The sequence below is a fragment of the Saimiri boliviensis genome, chromosome 12 (genome assembly GCF_048565385.1).
Source record: "Saimiri boliviensis isolate mSaiBol1 chromosome 12, mSaiBol1.pri, whole genome shotgun sequence".
Classification (NCBI taxonomy): Eukaryota; Metazoa; Chordata; class Mammalia; order Primates; family Cebidae; genus Saimiri; species Saimiri boliviensis.
The window spans coordinates 1366609-1389398 of record NC_133460.1 but is presented as its reverse complement, the minus strand read 5'-3'; the positions used below and the strand labels follow the sequence as shown (position 1 = coordinate 1389398).

The 22790-nt window shown below is 43.0% G+C and overlaps 1 protein-coding gene and 1 pseudogene across 1 annotated transcript in view; one reads left to right on the top strand and one right to left on the bottom strand.

The window, feature by feature from the left end:
- The window catches only part of ATF7IP2 (activating transcription factor 7 interacting protein 2), a 144664-nt gene that overhangs the window by 18967 nt on the left and 102907 nt on the right, over nt 1-22790 (top strand). The window lies entirely within an intron of this gene.
- On the bottom strand, nt 6220-7398 carry LOC101030058 (ankyrin repeat family A protein 2 pseudogene; annotated as a pseudogene).

Sequence of the window (22790 nt, the reverse complement as noted above, 5' to 3'; positions counted from 1 at the left end):
AACAAAATTTTCTACAATCACAAAGTTTGTTTGCATCCAAACATTATTCACAAAGCTTGTTTATATCCAAACATTGTTCACAAGGCTTGTTTACATCCAAACATCATTCCTCCTGGCTGCAGGTATCTCTGGTTTGACCTTGTTTTAGAACTGAGATGTGAAAAGGTTTTTTGGTTTTGCTCATCAGAATATCTTTTAATCAGATTCTCCTTTGTCTACTCCTGACTCAACTTAACTCAACTTCCCCATTCAGGAATCTCTGAGTCAGGAATCAAAGCCATCCCTTATGGTGGCATTTTGCTTTGCAAATATCGACAGTTAAACCATTATCTAGGGTACAAGGCAGTTAGGTAAGTAAAGGTTAAAACTTATTCTTAAAGTCATAAAAAGGTTAAAAGCAGGAACCGGTTGCTGGCAGGGGGTCACTCGGTCTAGCAGCAACGCATAATTTTAGGCCCAAACGATATTGTGGTTGATACTAGAAACTGATCATTCATCTTTCAGTTCCTATATTTCCGGATAGCTCGACTGCCTCCAGTAGGAAACTGTGTTTGGGATCAAACTCACCGTATAGTGAGACTCACGCCTTTTAGGGGTCTCACACAGGAGTGTTCCCCACATGTGACAACAAGCAGAAGCTAGAGAGCAACATGGAATAGATGCTCCCTTAAAGCATCCAAAAGAACTGCCCTGCCGAAAACTCAGTTTCAACTCCTACCCTCCAGAACTGGAAGGCAATACATTTCTGTTATTTTAAGCCCCCCAGTTGGTAGGACTTAAAACAGACAGGTCTGGGTGCTGTGCCCATAATCCCAGCACTTTGAGAGATTGAGGTGGGCTGATTGCTTGACTTTAGGAGTTCAAGACCAGCCTGGGCAACACTGCAAATTCTGTCTCTACTAAAAATACCAACATTATCTGGGTGTAGTGGTGTGTGCCTGTAGTCCTGACATTTGAAGACTGTGCCTGCATCCCCTTCTCCTTCCACCATAATTTTTAAGTTTCCTGAGGTCTCCCAGCCATAGGGAACTGTGAGTCAATTAAACCTCTTTTGTTTATAAGTTACCCAGTCTCAGGTAGTTGTTTATAGCAGTGTGAGAATGGACTAATACAGTATCATTTTACTACCTCTATTTTTAATACAGTTTGTGTACTTCTAAAGATCTAGAGGCTGGGTGTGGTGGCCCACACCTGTAATCCCAGCATTTTGGGAGGTCAAGGCAGGTGAATTGCTTGAGCCCAGGAGTTGGAGACCTGCCTGGACAGTAGTGAGACCCCATCTTAGGAAAAATTTTAAAATTAGCCAGTTGTGGTGATATATGCCTGTGGTCCCAGCTACTGGAGAGGCTAAGGCAGGAGGATCCCTTGAGACCATGATAGTTAGAGACTGCAGTGAGCTCTGATCAACCCACTGTGTGTCAGAGTGATACCTGTCTTAAAAAAAAAAAAATCTAGAAAGGCTTGATGTTTCAAACGATTACTCAATTTTACCCACTATATACACAGTAGTATTGAATCAAGTTCACATGCGTAACAATAGTTGTATCTGAAAGTAGCTTCTAATCAGGAACTGTCTGGTCTATAATTCATTTCTCCAAATTCCTTCTTACTGAAACCAATCCAATGAATGAGATGTGTTTTTACAATTTCATTTCCAAAAGTCATTGTCAGAAGACAACCTAAGTACTTGAATGCAAAATGTACAAAATGTACTAGTCTGCTACCTCTATTTTTGTCATTATTGGGGAAATAGAATTAAAAACAAAATCTTCTCCCACAAATGTAATCTTCCAAAAATCATCTCCACAAAAGTAGTAGAGAAAGAAAAATAGTTTATTTTATTTTATTATTGAATATGCATTAAGACAGAACGTAAGTGTCGCTAGCAATCCACAAAGAGATTGCAAAGACGGAAAGAAATATTTTTTATGTTTTCGAAATGGGCTGTCACTTTGTCACCCAGGCTGGAGTGTGTGGCATGATCTCGGCTTACTGCAACCTCTGCCTCCCAGGTTCAGGCTATTCTCATGCCTCAGCCTCTGAGTAGCTGGGACTACTGCTACACGCCACCACACTCAGCTAATGTATGTATTTTTAGTAGAGATGAGGTCTCGCCATGTTGGCCATGCTTGTCTCAAACTCCTGACCTCAGGTGATCTACCTGCCTTGGCCTCCCAACATGCTGGGATTATAGGCGTGAGCCACCACACTCAACCTTTTTGTTTTTTTGAGACAGGGTCTCACTCTGTCACCCAGGTGGGAATGCAGTGGTACAATCACAGCTCACTGCAGTCTTGACCTCTCAGGCTTAATCCATCCTCCTACCTCAGCCTCCCAAGTAGCTGGGAGTGCAGGGGATGTACCATCACTCCTAGCTAATTTTTGTATTTTTTGTAGAGATGGCAGTCTCGCTATGTGACCCAGGATGGTCTGGAACACTTAGGCTCAGGTGATCCACCCACCTTGGCCTCCCAAAGTGCTGGGATCACAGGCATGAGCTACCACACCTGACCAAGACAGAGAAATCTCACCCTTTCTTCCTGGCATCTTTTTTGATGCCAAGCAGATACAACCTATTACGTACATATTCTCATGATAAGTGATAATTGCCTCCATGTAAGAGGAGCTGACAGCATCATTCATCACATATAGTCCATCTTAAATTCATCTGTTAATTGGGGGTGGTCTTTCTTTGTTAGTTGGCTTCCTCCAAAAAAGAAATAGATGTTTCATATATCTAAGACGGGAGGCAGTTTTGCAACTTGGAGCAAGTAACACACTGAAGTTAGACTCCTACCCTTCCACAAAAGTAAGAGCAAAACTATCTCCCTTGAAGATTATATTTCAACGAGGTGGCTGCCATGTCCTTGAGAAAAACATTCCTGGGTTTGTATACAATATAGCAAAGTTTAAAGAAGTGCAGCTACTATACCAGGCAAAGAGTAATCTGAAATCTTGTAGTACAGACTAGCAAAACACATTTGTAATTTCTTCCCTACAATCTCCTCAACCAAATGAACAAGTACAAAGGTGGGTTGAACACTTAACAAAGATGGTTTAACTATTCCATTGCAAAGATAATATTTCCACCAATTTTTAAAAAAAGTTATTATGGTAAAATATACCTGATAAGTGTACAGTTCAGTGGTATTAAGAATATTCATGCTGTTGTATAATCGTCACTCCCAAACTCCAGAATTTTTTATCATCCCAAATTGAAACTCTGCACCCTGTAAGCAATAACTCCCTTTGAGCAGCTCCTCCATCCCCTTGGCCCCTGATAACCAATGTTCTACTTTCTGTCTGTGTGGATCTAATAATTCTAAGCACCTCATATAAGTGGAATCATACAATAGTCAGATCATTTTTTTTTTTTTTTTTTTTTTGAGACCGAGTCTCACTATGTTACCCAGGCTGGAGTGCAGTGGTACGATCTTGGCTCACTGCAACCTCCCTCTCCTGGGTTCAAGCGATTCTCCTGCTTCAGCCTCCCCAGTAGCTGGGTTTACAGGTGTGCACCATGACACCCACCTAATTTTTGTATGTTTAGTAGAGACAAGATTTCGCCATGTTGGCCAGGTTGGTTTCAAACTCTTGATCTCAGGTAATCCACCCACCTTGGCCTCTCAGAGTGCTGGGATTGCAGGTGTGAACTGCTGTGCTTGGCCAGCCCCATCCATTTTTTAAAACTATTTACAAAGTCTTTTGCTACTACTTCTAATTTTTTTTTTAACTTAGGAACCTATCAGCCTAACAGATATCTCTAATTTTAGATACATCAAATACTTGAAAACATCCAGAAAGACTAGATGTTTCAAATAAGAGCTTACTTACCTGTCCACAGGTAGATAATACTGCTAAATAAACCTGCACATAAATAGCAATAGTTAAAATAAGGTATCTTCTAAATATGAACATTTTGGCATAGATATTTCTTTTTTTTTTTTTTTTTTTTTTTTTTTGAGACGGAGTTTCGCTCTCGTTACCCAGGCTGGAGTGCAATGGCGCGATCTCGGCTCACCGCAACCTCCGCCTCCTGGGTTCAGGCAATTCTCCTGCCTCAGCCTCCTGAGTAGCTGGGATTACAGGCACGCACCACCACATCCAGCTAATTTTTTGTATTTTTAGTAGAGACGGGGTTTCACCATGTTGACCAGAATGGTCTCGATCGCTTGACCTCGTGATCCACCCATCTCAGCCTCCCAAAGTGCTGGGATTACAGGCTTGAGCCACCGCGCCTGGCCAGCATAGATATTTCTAAAAATACTTATCAATTGTGTATACTGGGAGAAATAAAATGTACACAGAGAGCATAGTTATGATATGAAGATGACTTCTAAATATGACCAAACTGGCATAGAAGCTTCTTCTCTTTTTCCTCCAGCCTTCAGACCTCTTTTTTTTTTTTTGAGACAGAGTCTTGTGCTGTTGCCCAGGCTAGAGTGCAGTGGCATTATCTCAGCTTTTTGCAATTTTTACCTCCTGTGTTCAAGTGATTCTCCTGCCTCAGCCTCCTGAGCAGCTGGGACTACAGGTACTTGTTACCACACCTGGCTAATTTTTTGTATTTTTAGTAGAAATGGGGTTTCACCATGTTAGCCAGGATGATCTCTGTCACCTGACCTTGTGATCTGCCCCCTTTGGCCTCCCAAAGTGCTGGGATTACAGGCGTGAGCCACCGCGCCCGTCTGTCCCATGTCTTCTCAATCATTGAGTAAACATGGATGTGTGTTGCTTCTACTGGTGGCCTAATAACTCCATTTCAAAAAATTGTTTCCAAAAGACATTTCTTTTCTACAATTTTAAAAAAAAATAGCCATTTACAAGTTGTGTGGTTTTCTAGCTCTACTTTATCATTTCAGCAACCTTTCTATCTAGAAGGCCTGGATGTAGCAAACATTTTACTTATTTATATGCATATAGAGACAGGGATGTCACTTACTGCCCAGGCTGGTCTGAAACTTCTGGCCTCAAGTGATCCTCCTCCTCAGCAAAGGTTTTCTTTCTATTATACAAAAATTTTACAAAAAAAAAAAAAAGTTTTAGGCCAGGCACATTGCCTCACACCTGTAATCCAACACTTTGGGAAGTCCAGGCAGGCAGCTCAACTGAGCTCAGGAGTTCAAGACCAGCCTGGTCAACACTATGAAATCCTATAGCTGCAAAAAATATAAAAATTAACTGGCCTTGATGGTACATGCCTTTGCTCCCAGCTACTCAGAAGGCTGTGGTGGGAGGATCATCTGAGCCTAGGATGTCAAAGCTGCAGTGAGCCATGTTGACACCACAGCACTCCAGCCTGGGTAACAAAGTGAGCTCCTGTCAGGGGAGAAAAAAAGAAAGAGAAAAAAAGTTGTGTTTTAAAAGGTATGAGAGGCGGCCGTGGTGGCTCACCTCTGTAATCCAAGCTATTCTGGGAGCTGAAGCGGGAGGATTGCTTTTAGACAGGAGTTCGAGACCACCCAGGCGACACAGGGAGACCCCTACCTCTGCAAAAAGTGTTAATCACACCACTGCACACCAGCCTTGGTGACAGAGTGAGACCATGGCTCTAAAAAAACATAAGCGTAGGTGAATACATGGTGGGTCAAGGCTGAAATCACAGCACTTTGGGAGGCCAACATGGGAGGACTGCCTGAGCCCAGGAATTGAAGACCAGCCTTGGAAACTGGAGGATGCTGTCATCTCTATTAAAACAAAACAGAACAACCAAACAAACAAAAAGCCTGGAGTGGCGGGGTGTACCTATCGCCCCAGCTACTCAAGATGCTGAGGCGGGAAGATCACTTGAATCTAGGAATTTGAGGCTGCTGTGAATTGTGATGGTGCCTCTGTATTGCAGCCTGGGTAACTAAGGGAGACCCAGTGTCAAAAAATGAAAGAAAAACAATATGGGAGGTAGAGCGTGGAGGTCAACTTGTTCTTCTTACATGCACAGGACTTATATACTGCCTCCTACATTTCCCCTCAAGGATTCTGGGCACTTTTTTTTTTTTTTGCCCAGTACTATAATTTTTTGTACCGTTTCTGGCTTCCGCTGCCAGGACCATGTGCGGGAAGGTTGCTAATGTTTTTTTTTTTTTTTTTTTTTTGACGAAAAAGTAATTTATTTATAATATCATTTTGTAAACAACCACACTGTGCACTTTTTAATTCAACAATAACAAAATTTTTTTTTCTAGGGATTTATAGTAAACCCTATATAAAGTCAGTGACTTAATACATGAGTGAAGATGACTAGGGTGGAATAATTTCTGAAAATGTCAAATTACAGCACTTGATACAAAGACCGATGATAACTATCTGTACCATAAAAATTTACATGCTATGAAACATTAATTTATAATTTTAAATACATAGTAAAACATATTATAAAAAGGATATTAACATTAAATTTATTATAAACCAGTGAATTACTCAGAGAAATATTAAAACCGACTAAAAACCAGTAAATATTGCAACTGAAGTAAAAATTTATAAGTAAACAAAACTATCATTTGTAAGAACCAAAAAGTAAACAAAAAGGCAGACATTTTCTGACGGCTGTGTCTACTCCTTGATATTTTGAAGCAGCTTCAACAAATGTGACTCAATAACCTGTTGAACACTTCTATAGCCCAGGGCTACAGCTAGATCCATAGAATTATATCCAGAGTCAGTTTCAATTGTTGGGTCAGCCCCATTTTCTAAGAGCATCTTTACACATTTCACATGATTTCCATGTACAGCATAAAGCAGAGGCGTTCCTCCATTCCAATCATATTCATTTACATCAACTCCACAATCAAGCAGCATTTTGACAATATCTGTGTAGCCTTTACTACAGGCCAATGACAGTGCACTTTCTCGACCTTTTCCTAAAAGTTGGGGATCAGCACCCTTGTTCGATACGTGTAGCCAGATAGAGCATCTCTCCCTGCGCAGCCAACTGGTGAACGGACAAAGAATTTGCTAACAGAGGTGTGGTAGAGACCTCATTTCCTCTGTGTTTGTTGGTTAAAGTCGTTGACTGTTTGATGGGTGAGAAATGCTTTGTTGTAGAGGGAGTGTAGACATGCCTCACTTGAATTCCCGGAGAAGGAGATGTATGGATATTGCATTCAGCATAACTTTCAACCTTTAAATAGGACAGATGCCACTTCCAGGTCAGAGTTAACCTGATCTTGAATATTTTTACTGTCTTCTTCATTTAAGGACTTCACAAATCGAGAACACACATTCATATCAAATCGGTTAGGCAATATGAATTTCATTCCCATGGCAACACCCTGAGCTGATCCTTCTTCTGAATTTGGGTCCAGTGGATGTTCTATTTTAATGTCTGTAAGGCTGTTAAGTGCTGGGACACTCTTCCACTATACGCTGGGCTCCAATATCCAGATTAGCTGATGTAGCCATGATTTCTATTGTGTAGATCAATAATTAAAACATTTCTTCATGATTTCTTCTTGGTTTTGTAAGAGCAGTATCCAGTGTTGGAGAGTCAAACTAAAATTTGAATATTTAAAAATAGGCGACAGGTGTTCCCGTGTCCCGAGACAGGAGCCCGCTGGAGGAGAGGCTCTGGTAGGAAAGGAAGTCCGTCCTGTCGCCAACGGCCGACGGTGCCCAAAAGTCCCAGGAAGAAACTCTCGCTCATCCGCGGCAAGCAGATCTCGGGGACAGGGGCTGGAGGCCGAGCCGGTGAGCGTGCAGGGTCTTGCGACCACCGACAACCGCAGAAAACGGGTACAGTCTCCCCACCTGCCGCCAGCTTCAGTGCAGGCCTCCAAGCCCGGGCTTGTTTTGGCCGCGACGTCACTTCTGATTTTTTTTTTTTTTCGCCTTCTGGCTAAAAAACGTTCTGCAGCGGTGCAGCTGAGACGTTCACGTTTTTTTTTCCTTTGTCTGTCTGTCCGTGTGTGTGTCTGTCTGTCTCTCCTTTTTGACGCCGTTAGGCTCCGAGGCCCCTGCTGCCGGAGTACCACACAGACGGGTCCTTTGAGTTGATGGCTCTGGGTGACCAGAGCAGAGGAAGCCCTGCTAATGGTTGTAACGGTTCTAACCGTTTCTAGGCCGCTCATTGCCAGGCCTGAAAGGCCTTCGTCTGTCCTTATTGTTCCATCTCAGTGGCACTGAGCTGCCGCCTCAAGTTCCAGATCTGCACGGCTCAGTGGCCCGTCGCTGCTCCACACAGCCTCGCCTTTTGGGCCCGAAGTCTCAATCTGGTCTTCTGGCCTGCTGTTTTGCCGCCCACTTTGCCGGGGGCTCAGAGATTCCATGTCATAGGAGGCCTGGCGGGGGGTTGCTGCAGTCCAACTGGTACGGGTCAAAAAGTCTAGACTCAGAGAGGCCACTAGGGCCATCAGGTCATGGGGCCTGCAGGTCTGTCGCTTCTAGGCCTGGACCTGGCCATTGGGTGCAGCCCTCTCCGGGCCTCACCTGACACAGGTTCCTGGGGTATACAGGCCTTGTCTCCTGTGGAGCTCTCTGCAGCAATTATGTCATTTTTTTCTTGTTTTTCATAAAAGCCAGCAAAACCAACACAATCAGGCTGAAGTTGCCAGCACTATATAACGCTGTGTTTCTGCCCCACATTTTTGAACCCAGGCTGGAGTGTAGTGGCACAATCTCAGCTCACTGCAGCCTCTGACTCTGGGCTCAAGCTATCCTCCCACTTCAACCCCTCACCTCAGCCTTCCAAGTAACTGGGACCACAGGTGGGAGTGCATGCTAGCTACCATGCCCAGCTAATTCTTTTATTTTGGGACACTGGTGGATTTCCTCATGTTACCCAGGCTGGTTTCAACCTTCTGTGTTCAAGCAATTCTCTCACCTTGGCTTTCCGAAGTGCTGGGATTAAAGGCATGAGCCACCCCACCAGCCCCACATTTTCAGTTACTCTGAATCCACAGGATCTTAGTCCCTGCACTGAGAAGGTGACAGGAAACGATAGTTTGCAATCACTAACTACAGAAGTAGTATAATTTTTTAAATACATATATATTTTATTGCATGTTAGTATAATTTTTTTTTAAATCATTAAGTCAGGCTCTGTCTTAGTGTTACAGTCCTCACCAATGCACTGTAGTCTCTCCTGGAGTTCTTTGTCCCATGACAAAGAGAATTGAAGACTGTGTACACAAAGGATGAGGTTGGAGCAAAAGTTTAATATCCAAAAGAAGAAAGCTCTCCACAGCAGAGATGGGTGAATGGGTTAAGTATGAAGCTGGGTCCAGGGGTTTTTATGGACTGGGAAGTTAAAGAATGTGCTGACTGGTCTTGGAGAAAGCTCTACTCAGCTTGGCCTGAGACCAGTCAGGTGCTGAAGTGATGATTCATGGATGCTTGTCTCACAGTCCAAAGCATGTCAAAAAAAGGAAAGGAAAGTACCCACCAGAACCCACTGGAACCCACCATGTACCTGCCCACAAAAGGAGAAGAGGCCGTTTCCTGGAAGCCTGCTGGTTACACAAAGGTCAAAGGCATTTCTATGTTGGGTCTTGTTCCCATATCAGTGAAGCTGTGGGCATGTCTTAGACACAAAAGTCAAAGGTGTTTTTATGTTGGGCCTTGTTCCTTTATCTGAGAGAGCCGTAGGTTTGTGGAAGTTTCCTTATCTATGTCCTCAGCCTGAGTTTTCAGGCTGTTTCTCTGTTTAAAGGAGTTTTGCCAAGTATCCACCGTAACTGCCTAACCTTTTACTCATTAGTTCTTAGAGCAGTAAATGTTTTTTGTCTTGGTTTTTGTTTTTTAAGTATTTTTATAAATTGTACTGGCTAGGCAAGGTAGCTAACACCTTTACTCCCAGCACTTTGAGAGGCTGAGGCAGGAGAATTACTTTAGCCCAAGAGTTCAAGACCAGCCTGAGCAACATAGTGCGACGCTGTCTCCATAAAAAAAAAAAAAAAAAAAAAAAAAAAAAGTCAAGAAAATTAGCTCGGCATGGTGATGTACAACTCTAGTCCCAGCTACTCAGGAAGACTGAGCCTGGAGGGAGGGTCAAGGTTGTAGTGAGTCATGATCATGCCACTGCACTCCAGCCTGGTTAAGAGAGCAAGACCCTGTATCTAAAAAAAAAAAAAAAACAATAAATAACAAAATAAATGGTATTACTGTTTGTGGAATAGGGCTAACTCATAGGCAGTTTACCCAGAGTCAGCCTAGAGCAGTATATTTAACACATGTATGCTGTCTCTTTTCCCACGAGATCACAGCGTTATCTCTACTCTTGAAGCAGTTTACCCTCAACCCTGGTGTTTTATTAAGAGTGGAAGGATGTATCCTGGTAGTGGGACATCCCATGTTTGTAGCGCAGGATGCTTCACCATCTTATACTTCACAGGCCCAGTCTGAGCCAAGAAGACCCTCTTCTTTTGGAATCTGGGGTTCTAGGTAGTCTAGATGAGTCTCTTAGACAGGGATGTAAATATTGAAGCTTTGGGAGTATGATATTCTATTTTATGGATGAAGAAGTCAAGAAAATTGGACTAGGGAAAGAAGCACAGACGAGATAGAGTCTGGATGGTTTATCAATTCTACATTCCTTTATGTTACTGAAGCCTGGCTTTACTTCTCTCTCTTTTAATAAATATCCTTTCCTTTCCCGTGAGCTACTTTGGGTCTTTTTTTGTTACTTGCAAACTTGCTAACTGATAAAGATTCTGTCCTTTCTCCTGCAACAACTTCTCTTTCAGAGAATTTTCCCCAATTCACCATTTGGCAATTACGGTTAAACTTTAATATACACATTCCCTTTATTGCAGCACTTTTTTGATTCCGAGGTCTTATAATTTCTAGAAGGGCAGGACTGAAAAGACTTCACTGCAACAATGTGTACAATTGAAAAGAAGGCATGAAGGTATATCATCTATGCCCGCCAATGAGGAATTGATTAAGTAAATTACTGTGCATCAACAAAGAATATGGTGCAGTTTTTAAGAAGAATGACTTAGCTCTATGCTCACATGGAAAGATCTTCCAGACATTATTTTTATTTTGGTTGTTTTTGAGATAGAATCTCGCTGTTGCCCAGGGTGTACAGTGGCACACTCAGCTCACTGGAGTCTCCGCTTCCCGAGTTTGATTCTTCGGCCTCAACCTCTCGAATAGCTGGGATTGCAGGTGCCCATGATCACACCTGGCTAATTTTTTTTTGTATTTTTAGTAGAAATGGGATTTCACCATGTGGGCCCGGCTGGTCTTGAACCCCTGACCTCAGGAGATCTGCCTGCCTCGGCCTCCCAAAGTGCTGGAATTACAGGCATGAGCCACGGAGGCTGGCCAAGACATGATATTTTGATTGATAAATGACATAGTAGGATAAGCCCATTCAAATAATAATCAAAATTCCAAATCTCTCTCTCTTTCTCGTGTGTGTGTATGTGTGTGTGTGTGTGTGTGTGTGTTTAGGGAAGTCTGTGAAGTTGTGCAAGGAAAGTTGGACTGGGAATATGAGAGAGTTTTGTTGTGAAGAGGTCATTTCAATTTCTACTGTGTAGAATATGCTTTTATATTGTTTTGAGTTTTATAAAGATGTCTACAGATGGGATATCTTTTAAAAAATCAAAATCATTTAATGAATTTGTGGTGGTTTCCAAATACGCTCACAAATTCTAAGATACTCCTCCATTTAAGTGATGAAACTCAATTCCCCAACCCTTGGAATGTGAGATGTTCCTGTCTGAGACCCACAATCAACTATTTCTTCAGGAAGCCCTGGTTTCCTGGAGTGGTAGTAACATTTTAAATGACCACGGGAGAGTTCATAGCCATTAGCTTGGTCATTGTTCCTGAGTTTTTCAGCATGGAAAGCTAGGAAATACATATTGCTTTAGCTTTGACAAGAGTAAATAGATCATGAGTTCACAGTATATGAAAGAGTTATTTGGATGAAGGCACTTTCCTGATGTAGATGAACGTGCCGTTCCCCATTCTCCTTTTCTCAATTTCCTTTAGAAATTTTGTGAAGTACACACCATTGAATGTTTTCTTTTGGTAATGAATTTTCTATGTTCATTGAAAAGGAAAAAATAATGATCCTCTCTTTTCCTCTTTTTTTCTGAGGCAGTGTCTTGCGCTGTAGCCCAGACCAGAGTGCAGTGGCGTGATCTTGGCTCACTGCAAGCTCCTCTTTCCACGTCCTGGTTCAAGCAATTCTCCTGCCTCAGCCTCTTGAGTAGCTGGGATTATAGGCACCGCCACCACACCAGGCTGATTCTTGTATTTTTAGTAAAGACAGGTTTTTACCATGTTGTCCACACTAGTCTTGGACTCCTGACCTTGTGATTCTCTTGCCTCAACCTCCCAAAGTGCTGGGATTACAGGTGTGAGCCACTGTGCCCAGCCTATCCTCTCTTTTTCTAATAGTCACTTGTCTCTGAATTACTCAACTTAAATCAAGCTGTTGTATTGCCAAAATTAGTATCTTTTTTGGGTTTAGCTAAATATTTTCAAAATAATACTCCTCTGAGGCAGAAGAATCAGATACCGAAAAGTGGAAAGTAAACCAAGCACGTAATCCCAGATACTTGGGAGGCTGAGGGAGAATCACTTGAGTTCGAGTTGGAGACTACAGTGAACTATGATTTCACCACTGCACACTGGATGACAGAGTGAGATCCCAACTCTAAAAAACAAAAAGTTATGCTGAAGAAAAGAATCATAGATTTTAAAATACAGTACTGCATAATCCCACTTGTAATAAATTTTAAAACAAGTGCAACTAACACATTTTAATTGAAAGCAGATGAGGAATTTTATGGGATTGGGGATCAGTGGTTGGGGGATGACTGAAAAGGGCATAAGGGAATTTGGGGTGGTGACGGAAGTGTTCATTCTTGGTACGACAACGTTTATACTTCTCAAAACTCATTGTACACTTAAAATGTGTGCCTTTTGTTTTATGGAATTTTTGCAATCATAAAGTTGACTTAAGTTAAAAAAGAAAACAATTTTGGAATGAATTGAACTTGTACAATGGGAACAAATATCAAAGCGAAGTCTCACTTTAGTGAAATATTTGAAATAATCTAAGCAGAAAAGTACCTTAGATGTAGAGCCTAATTCTGATGTAAGCACCTTGGAGACTAACCTTTGATCCCTTTAAGTAAATGGCCGGGAATATGCTGGGTTGCTTTGTACTGGCTGCTAGACTGATGAGCATCGAGTCATGTTAATGTTTTGCATCAACACACTGCAGACGGGAGACTGATGACAAGCATATGCTAAAAGGCAAGACATATAACCTAAGTCTATTCCCTCCAGGGAGGAACCATAGATGTACAAAAGCTCTCCCAAATCTGGAGGGGTAATATGGTTTGGCTCTGTGTCCCCACGCACATCTCTTCTCAAATTGTAACCCCGATGTGTGGAGAGAGGAATCTGGAGGGAGGTGATTGGATCGTGGGAGCAGTTTCCCGCATGCTGTTCTCAGGATAGTGAGGGAGTTCTCATGAGATCTGACGATTTAAAAGTGGCAGTTTTGGCCAGGTGCGGTGGCTCATGCCTGTAATTTCAGCGCTTTTGGAGGCCAAGGCAGGTGGATCACGAGGTCGGGAGATTGAGATTATCCTGGCTAACACGGTGAAACCCCATCTCTTCTAAAAATACAAAAAATTAGCCTTGTATGGTGGCACACACCTATAGTCACAGACACTTGGTAGACTGAGGCAGGAGAATCACTTGAAACCACTGAGCCTGAGCTGAGATCATGCAACTACACTCCAGCCTGCACAACACATCAGGACATCTCAAAAAAAAAAAAAAAAAAAAAAAAAGGCAGGTTCCCCTGTGTGCCCTCTCTCCCGACACCATGTAAGACATGCCCTGCTTCCCCTTCACCTTCTGTCATGATTGTAAGTTTCCTGAGTCCTTCCAGCCATGCAGAACTATAAGTCAATTAAATCTCCTTTCTTATAAATTACCCAGTGTCGGATAGTATCTTCATAGCAGTGTGAGATTGGACTAATACAAGAGGGAAAAGCGGTGCTCTCCTGCTGGACTCATCACTCTGCTTGGGCCTTATCTTTGGTACTGATACAATTGTCACAATTTCCTTATTGGACCCAGGAGGGTAAGTAAGGCAGAGTAGTTTTTCTTTCTTTCTTTCTTTTTTTTTTTTTTTTTGAGATGGAGTTTTCACTCTTGTCACCCAGGTTGTAGTACAATGGACCAATCTTGACTCACTGCCACCTCTGCCTTGACAGTTCAAGCAATTCGCCTACCTCAGCCTACCAAGTAGCTGGGATTAGAGGCACCTGCCACCATGCCTGGCTAATTTTGTATTTTTTATTTATTTTTTTTATTGCATTTTAGGTTTTGGGGTACATGTGATGAACATGCAAGATTGTTGCATAGGTACACACATGGCAGTGTGGTTTGCTGCCTTCCGTCCCCTCACCTGTATCTGTCATTTCTCCCCATGCTATCTCTTCCCACCTCCCCGCCCCCCAACCCTCCCCCATTTCCCCCCAATGGACCCCAGTGTGAAGTGCTCCCCTCCCTGTGTCCATGTGTTCTCATTGTTCAACACCCGCCTATGAGTGAGAATATACGGTGTTTGATTTTCTGCTCTTGTGTCAGTTTGCTGAGAATGATGGTTTCCAGGTTCATCCATGTCCCTACAAAGGACGTGAACTCATCATTTTTGATGGCTGCATAATATTCCATGGTGTATATGTACCACATTTTCTATATTCAGTCTATCATCGTTGGGCATTTGGGTTGGTTCCAGGTCTTTGCTATTGTAAACAGTGCTGCAGTGAACATTCGTGTGCATGTGTCCTTATAGTAGAATGATTTATAATTCTTTGGATATATACCCAGTAATGGGATTGCTGGGTCAAATGGGATTTCTATTTTTAGGTCCTTGAGGAATCGCCACACTGTCTTCCACAGTGGTTGAATTAATTTACATTCCCACCAACAGTGTAAAAGTGTTCCTATTTCTCCACATCCTCTCCAGCATCTGTTGTTTCCAGATTTTTTAATGATCGCCATTCTAACTGGTGTGAGATGGTATCTCAACGTGCTTTTGATTTGCATTTCTCTGATGACCAGTGATGATGAGCATTTTTTCATATGTTTGTTGGCCTCCTGTATGTCTTCTTTTGTAAAGTATCTTCATATCCTTCACCCATTTTTGAATGGGCTTGTTTGTTTTTTTCTTGTAGATCTGTTTTAGTTCTTTGTAAATTCTGGATATCAGCCCCTTGTCAGATGGGTAGACTGCAAAAATTTTTTCCCATTCTGTTGGTTGCCGATTCACTCTACTGACTGTTTCTTTTGCCGTGCAGAAGCTGTGGAGTTTCATTAGGTCCCATTTGTCTATTTTGGCTTTTGTTGCCATTGCTTTTGGCGTTTTGGTCATGAAGTCCTTGCCTACGCCTATATCCTGAATGGTTTTGCCTAGATTTTCTTCTAGGGTTTTTATGGTGTTAGGTCTGATGTTTAAGTCTTTAATCCATCTGGAGTTAATTTTGGTGTAAGGTGTCAGGAAGGGGTCCTGTTTCTGCTTTCTGCACATGGCTAGCCAGTTTTCCCAACACCATTTATTAAACAGGGAATACTTTCCCCATTGCTTGTTTTTGTCAGGTTTGTCAAAGATCAGATGGTTGTGGGTATGTTGTATTTCCTCTGAGGCCTCTGTTCTGTTCCATTGGTCTGTATCTCTGTTTTGGTACCAGTACCATGCTGTTTTGATGACTGTAGCCTCGTTGATCATGGTGGATGAGCTTTTTGATATGCTGCTGCAATCGGTTTGCCAGTATTTTATTGAAGATTTTTGCATCTATGTTCATCATGGATATTGGCCTGAAATTTTCTTTTCTTGTTGAGTCTCTGCCGGGTTTTGGTATCAGGATGATGTTTGTCTCATAAAATGATTTGGGAAGGATTCCCTCTTTTTGGATTATCTGGAATAGTTTCAGAAGGAATGGTATCAGCTCCTCTTTGTATGTTTGGTAGAATTCGGCTGTGAACCAATTTGGACCTGGGCTTTTTTTGGGTGGTAGGCTCTTTATTGCTGCCTCAATTTCAGACCTTGTTATTGGTCTATTCAGGGTTTCGGCTTCTTCCGGGTTTAGGCTTGGGAGGATGCAGGTGTCCAGGAATTTATCCATTTCTTCCAGGTTTACTAGTTTATGTGCATAGAGTTGTTTGTAATAATCTCTGATGATGGTTTGGATTTCTGTGGAATCTGTGGTGATATCCCCTTTATCGTTTTTTGTTGCATCAATTTGGTTATTCTCTCTTTTCTTTTTTATTAATCTGGCTAGTGGTCTGTCTATTTTGTTGATCTTTTTGAAAAACCAGCTACTGGATTTATTGATTCTTTTGAAGAGTTTTTTGTGTCTCTATTTCCTTCAGTTCTGCTCTGATCTTAGTTATTTCCTGTCTTCTGCTAGGTTTTGAGTTTTTTTGAACTTGCTCCTCTAGCTCTTTCAATTTTGATGATAGGGTGTCAATTTTAGCTCTCTCCTTTCTTCTCATGTGGGCACTCATTGCTATATATTTTCCTCTAGAGACTGCTTTAAATGTGTCCCAGAGATTCTGGTATGTTGTGTCTTCATTCTCATTGGTTTCGAAGAACATCTTTATTTCTGCCTTCCTTTCATTGTTTATCCAGTCAACATTCAAGAGCAAGTTGTTCAGTTTCCATGAAGCTGTGCGGTTCTGAGTTAGTTTCTGCATTCTGAGTTCTAACTCGATTGCACTGTGGTCTGAGAGACTGTTTGTTATGATTTCCGTTCTTTTGCATTTGCTGAGGAGTGATTTACTGCCAATTATGTGGTCAATTTTAGAGTAGGTGTGATGTGGTGCTGACAAGAATGTATATTCTGTGGATTTGTGGTGGAGAGTTCTGTAAATGTCTGTTAGGTTTGCTTGTTCCAGGTCTGAATTCAGGTCCTGGATATCCTTGTTGATTTTCTGTCTGCTTGATCTGTCTAATATTGACAATGGGGTGTTCAAGTCTCCCACTATTATTGTGTGGGAGTCTAAGTCTCTTTGTAAGTCATTAAGAACTTGCCTTATGTATCTGGGTGCTCCTGTATTGGGTGCGTATATATTTAGGATCATTAGCTCTTCTTGTTGCAGTGATCCTTTTACCATTATGTAATGTCCTTCTTTGTCTCTTTTGATCTTTGTTGCTTTAAAGTCTATTTTATCAGAGAGGAGAATTGCAACTCCTGCTTTTTTTTTGCTCTCCATTTGCTTGGTAGATCTTCCTCCATCGCTTTATTTTGAGCCTTTGTGTATCCTTGCGTGTAAGATGGGTTTCCTGGATACAGCACACTGATGGGTTTTGGCTTTTTATCCAATTTGCCAGTCTGTGTCTTTTGATTGGGGCATTTAGTCCATTGACATTTAGGGATAGTATTGTTATGTGTGAATTTGATACTGTCATTTTGATGCTACCTGGCTGCTTCATTGGTTAGTTGATGCAGATTCTTGATTGTGTTGATGCTCTTTTACCATTTGGTGTGTTTTTGGAGTGGCTGGTACTGGTTGTTCCTTTATATGTGTAGAGCCTCTTTCAGGAGTTCTTCTAGAGCAGGTTTGGTGATGAAATCTCTGAGTGCTTGCTTGTTCACAAAGGATTTCATTTTTCCTTCACTTATGAAGCTTAGTTTGGCTGGATAGGAGATTCTGGGTTCAAAGTTCTTTTCTTTAAGGATGTTGAATATTGGCCCCCAATCTCTTCTGGCTTGTAGGGTTTCTGCTGAGAGATCTGCTGTGAGTCTAATGGGCTTCCCTTTGTGGGTAACCCGACCTTTCTCTCTGGCTGCCCTTAGCATTTTCTCTTTCATTTCAACCCTGGTGAATCTGGCGATTATGTGCCTTGGGGTTGCTCTTCTTGAGGAATATCTTTGTGGTGTTCTCTGTATTTCCTGTATTTGAATATTGGTCTGTCTTGCTAGGTTGGGGAAGTTTTCCTGGATAATATCCTGAAGAGTATTTTCCAGCTTGGATTCATTCTCTTCATCACATTCAGGTACACCTATCAGACATAGATTAGGTCTTTTCACATAGTCCCACATTTCTTGAAGATTTTGTTCATTCCTTTTTGTGCTTTTTTCTCTGTTCTTGCCTTCTCTTTTTATTTCATTGAGTTGATCTTCTACCTCTGATATCCTTTCTTCTGCTTGGTCAATTCGGCTGTTGAAGCTTGTGCATGCTTCACGAAGTTCTCGTGTTGTGTTTTTCAGCTCCATCAATTCACTTATATTCCTCTCTATGCTGTCCATTCTCGTCAGCAGTTCGTCCAATCTTTTTTCAACGTTCCTAGTTTCTTTGCTTTGGGTTAGAACAAGTTCTTTTAGCTCACTGTAGTTTCTTACTACCCACCTTCTGAAGTCTGATTCTGTCATTTCATCACCCTCCTTCTCCATCCGGTCTGGTTCCCTTGCTGGTGAGGAGTTGTGATCCCTTTTAGGAGGAGAGGTGTTCTGGTTTCGGGAGTTTTCATCCTTTTTGCGCTGGTTTCTTCCCATTTTTGTGGGTTTATCCACCTGTTGTCTTTGTAGATACTGTCTTTCAGATTGGGTCTCTGAGTGAGCTTCTTGTTCATGGATGCTGAAGTTACTTCTTCTTTATTTTTTTTTTTTTAAGCTTTCTTCTAACAGTCTGGCCCCTCTGCTGTAGGACTGCTGAGGTCCACTCCAGACCCTGCTTGCCTGGGGGTCACCTGCAGCAGCTGCAGAACAGTAAGGGTTGCTACCAGTTTCCTCTTCCGCTATCTTTGTCTCAGAAGGATGCTCGCCTACTGTCAGTCCGTTCTCTCCTTTATGAGGTGAGTCTTTGGATCTATGGGGGTCAGGGAGCTACTTGAGGAGACAGTCTATCTTTTATTGGGGCTTAAGTCCTGAGCTGTGAGCTCCGTTGTTCGTTCAGAGCTGCTGGGCAGGTATGTTTAGGACTGCTGCAGCTGAACTCATAAAGCACTTTTTGTTCCCAGGTGCTCTGTCCCAGGGAGTTGGGGCTTTCTTAGTTTCCGTTGCACTACTGTCTTTTTTTGATTTTTCTTTCAGGTCTGACCCGCCCAGCTAGCAGTACGCCTAGCCACTGCCTGCCCGCAGAGGCTTTGCTGAGCTGCTGTGGGCTCTGCCCAGCTGCCCTGAGTTCTTCCCTGCAGTCCTGTTTATATGGGCATAGTTAGAACTGTCTTGGCAACGGTGGCCCCGCCTCTGTTATGGCGGACTCTCTCTGTTGTGGCAGGTTGCCTCGGCAACGGCAGCCTGCCTCGGTAGCGGTGGAGAGTCTCAGTAATGGCGGAAGCCCCTCCCCCACGGAGCGGGACCGTCCGGGTTCAGCTGTGCTTGGTTTGAAGGGCTCAACCCAGAGGGTTTCCACTTACTGTTTTTGTTTTGGTTGTTGTTGGGGGTGGAGGGGTGGGACCCACCGAGCCTGATCACCTGGCTCCCTGACTCCGAGTCTTTTCTTTTAAGTTGAACGACCCCGCGTTCCGGTCGCTTGTTGAAAAGGCGCCGGGATCTCCCGTGCTGCGACTCACGGAGTCGGCTCGAACTGCGGCGCCGGCTCCTGGCGGATTTTTTGCCTAGGAATCTCCTGGCCTGACTCGCTATTTCAGATGAATGGGCAACTCTGCCGTCTCAGGGCTCTGCTCGCCAGCTAAGAGGGCTCCCAGACCAGTGGCTTTTGTCCGGAGAACCGCAGCAACAGGGAGTGGTCACAGCAGCCGCGCGGGCGGAATCAGCCCCGCGGGGGCCAAAACAGCCTCACCGGCTGGGACTGCAGCGCTGGCGACCCCTCTGCCTGGGTATCTCCTGGTCTGTGGGCAATAAAAATTCATCTGGAAATGTGGCGTCCACTCACCCTCTGCACTTTCACTGGGAGCTGAAGTCCTGAGCTGTTCTTAGGCGGCCATCTTCCCAGCATTCCTCCTAATTTTGTATTTTTAGTAGAGATGGGATCTCACCATGTTGGCCAGGTTGATCTCAAACTCCTGACTTCGGGTGATCTGCCCACCTCAGCCTCCCAAAGTGCTGCGATTATAGGCATGAGCCACTGTGCCTGGTCCAGAGTAGAGTTTTATTAAGTGAAAGAAAGTTCTCAGTAAAGACAGAGGACCCGAAAGTGGATTGCTGCTGACGAGGTCATCCCCATGGTTTGGTTTGGTTTTGTTTTTTTGAGATGGATCTCGCTCTGTTGCCCAGGCTGGAGTGCATTGGCGTGATCTCTGTTCACTACAACTTCTGTCTCCCAGGTTCAAGCTATTCTCCTGCCTCAGGCTCCTGAGTTGCTGGGATTACAGACGTGTGCCACCACGCCTGGCTAATTTTTGTATTTAGTAGAGATAGTGTTTCACCATGTTGGCCCAGCTGGTCTCAAACTCCTGACCTCAAGTGATCCGCTCACCTCAGCCTCACAAAATGCTGAAATTACAGGTGTGATTCACCATGCCCTGCCTCCTCAGGGGTTTTTATCCTTCCTTTCTCAGGGTTTTAATCCTTCCTTTCTTAGGGCATTTTTATCCTTCCTTTCTTGGGGAGTTTTTCTCATTTGCAACATACACAGACCTCTACTTCCTGGCCACTTCCTTGTCCCAGTTCTCACTGCACAGGTGTGTTCTTGTCTACAGTTACTCCATCTTAGTTATTGTCCATAAGCACCACAGAAAAGCCCACTGGCGGGGGTGGGGGGGGTGTAAAATTGCAATGCAGATGTTATGTTAATGATATTACAATGCACTTGGGTCAGGTAAAGTACATTTAGTTGATTTATTGTGCCTCTGTCTAAGTTGGAGCAAACATCCTTTTGAGTAATCATTCTAGTAAAAGAGGAAGTTCTTAACCACATTTCCATCTGCTAGCTGCATAACAGAGGTGGTGACGGTGCGTTCCTGTAGGCAGTATCTTTCTTGAGGCCCTTCCTCACTATCTGCCTGACTAGTCCCTAACTGTCTCCTCCCTCACAATCATGTGGGGAGTCCAGGGAGCTAGAAACCTGGTACCTTTACCGGTTTGCATAATTTTCACTCTGTAAATATTTCCGTAAACTATGCTACCAAAGACATCTTACAGTCTGCAACATTATCTGTGGTGAAGCAACTTTTTTTTTTTTCTTTTGAGACGGAGTCTCTCTCTGTCGCCCAGGCTGGAATGCCGTGGCTCAGTCTTAGCTCACTGCAACCTCTGCCCCCCCAGGTTCCAGCAATTCTCCTGCCTCAGCCTCCCAAGTAGCTGGGATTACAGGAACCTGCCACCACACCTGGTTAATTTTTGTATTTTTAGTAGAGACACGGGGATTCACCATGGTGGCCAGGCTGGTCTTGAACTCCTGACCTCAGGTTATCTGCCCACCTCAGCCTCCCAAAGTGCTGGGATTACAAGCATGAGCCACCAAATCCAGCCAAGGCAACTTTCTTTTAACCAAATTACTGTGCCTAGCTCTGATACCCATTGATGTGAATTCTCCAAAACTAAAGCTTTAAAAAGAATGGAATAATTTTAGAGTTCACAGGTTGAGTGCATTCTAAAGGTATATAAGCTTGTTCCATTTTAGTTGTGTCAACCCAAAATAATTGAAAGGCTCAGAATCCAGTTTTAGAGTTTATTCACATGAAAGCCATTCCCAAATTTTCACTTGAATAAACCTTTCTCACACTCAGACTTCACAGCTATCACAATATCTGAGATGGAATGTTAAATATACTCTTTTAAATTGGAAAGGCGGCTAGGCGTGGTGATTCATGCCTGTAATCTCAGCACTTTGGGAGGTGGGTGAATCACCTGAGGTCAGGAGTTTGAGACCAGCTTGGTCAACATTGTCTCTACTGAAAATATAAAAATTAGCCAGGTGTGGTAGCATGCACCTGTAATCCCAGCTACTCAGGAGGCTGAGATGGGATAATTGCTTGAACCTGGGAGGCAGAGATTGCAGTGAGCCAAGATCACACCATTGCACTCCAGCCTGGGTGACAGAGCAAGACTCCATCCTGAGGAAAAAAAAAAAAATTGGAAAGGAAACAGTCCCCCAAAGTCTTACCTCATACAAAAGTCAACAACTTGAAAGAACAAAGGTAGATTAATCCATGAAGATGAGAAGAATCTAGAACAAAAAGGCTGAAATTACCAAAAAGCAGAATGCCTCTTCTTCTCTGAGGGATCACAACTCCTCACCAGCAAGGGAACAAAACCGGATGGAGAATGAGTGTGATGAATTCATAGAAGCAGGCTTCAGAAGGTGGGTAATAACAAACTTCTCCAAGCTAAAGGAGCATGTTCTAACATGTTGCAAAGAAATTAAGAACCTTCAAAAAGGTTGGTTGGATTGCTAACTAGAATAACCAGCATAGAGAAGAACATAAACAACTTGATGGAGCTGAAAAACACAGCATGAAAACTTTGTGATGCATACACAAGTTTCAATAGCTGAATCGATCTAGTGGAAAAAAGGATATCAGAGATTAAAAATCAAATCAATGAAATAAAACAAGAAGGCAAGATTAGAGAAAAAAGAGTGAAAAGAAAAAACAAAGCCTCCAAGAAATATGGGATTATGTGAAAAGACCTAATCTACATTTGATAGGTGTACCTGAAAGTGACAGGGAAAATGAAACCAAGTTGGAAAACACTCTTCAGGATATTATCCAGCAGAATTTCCCCAACCTAGCAAGGCAGGCCAACATTCAAATTCAGGAAATACAGAGAACACCACGAAGATATTCCTCGAGAAGAGCAACCCCAAGACACATAATTGTCAGATTCACCAGCATTGAAATGAAGGAAAAATGCTAAGGGCAGCCAGAGAGAAAGGTCAGGCTAGCCACAGAGGGAAGCCCATCAGAC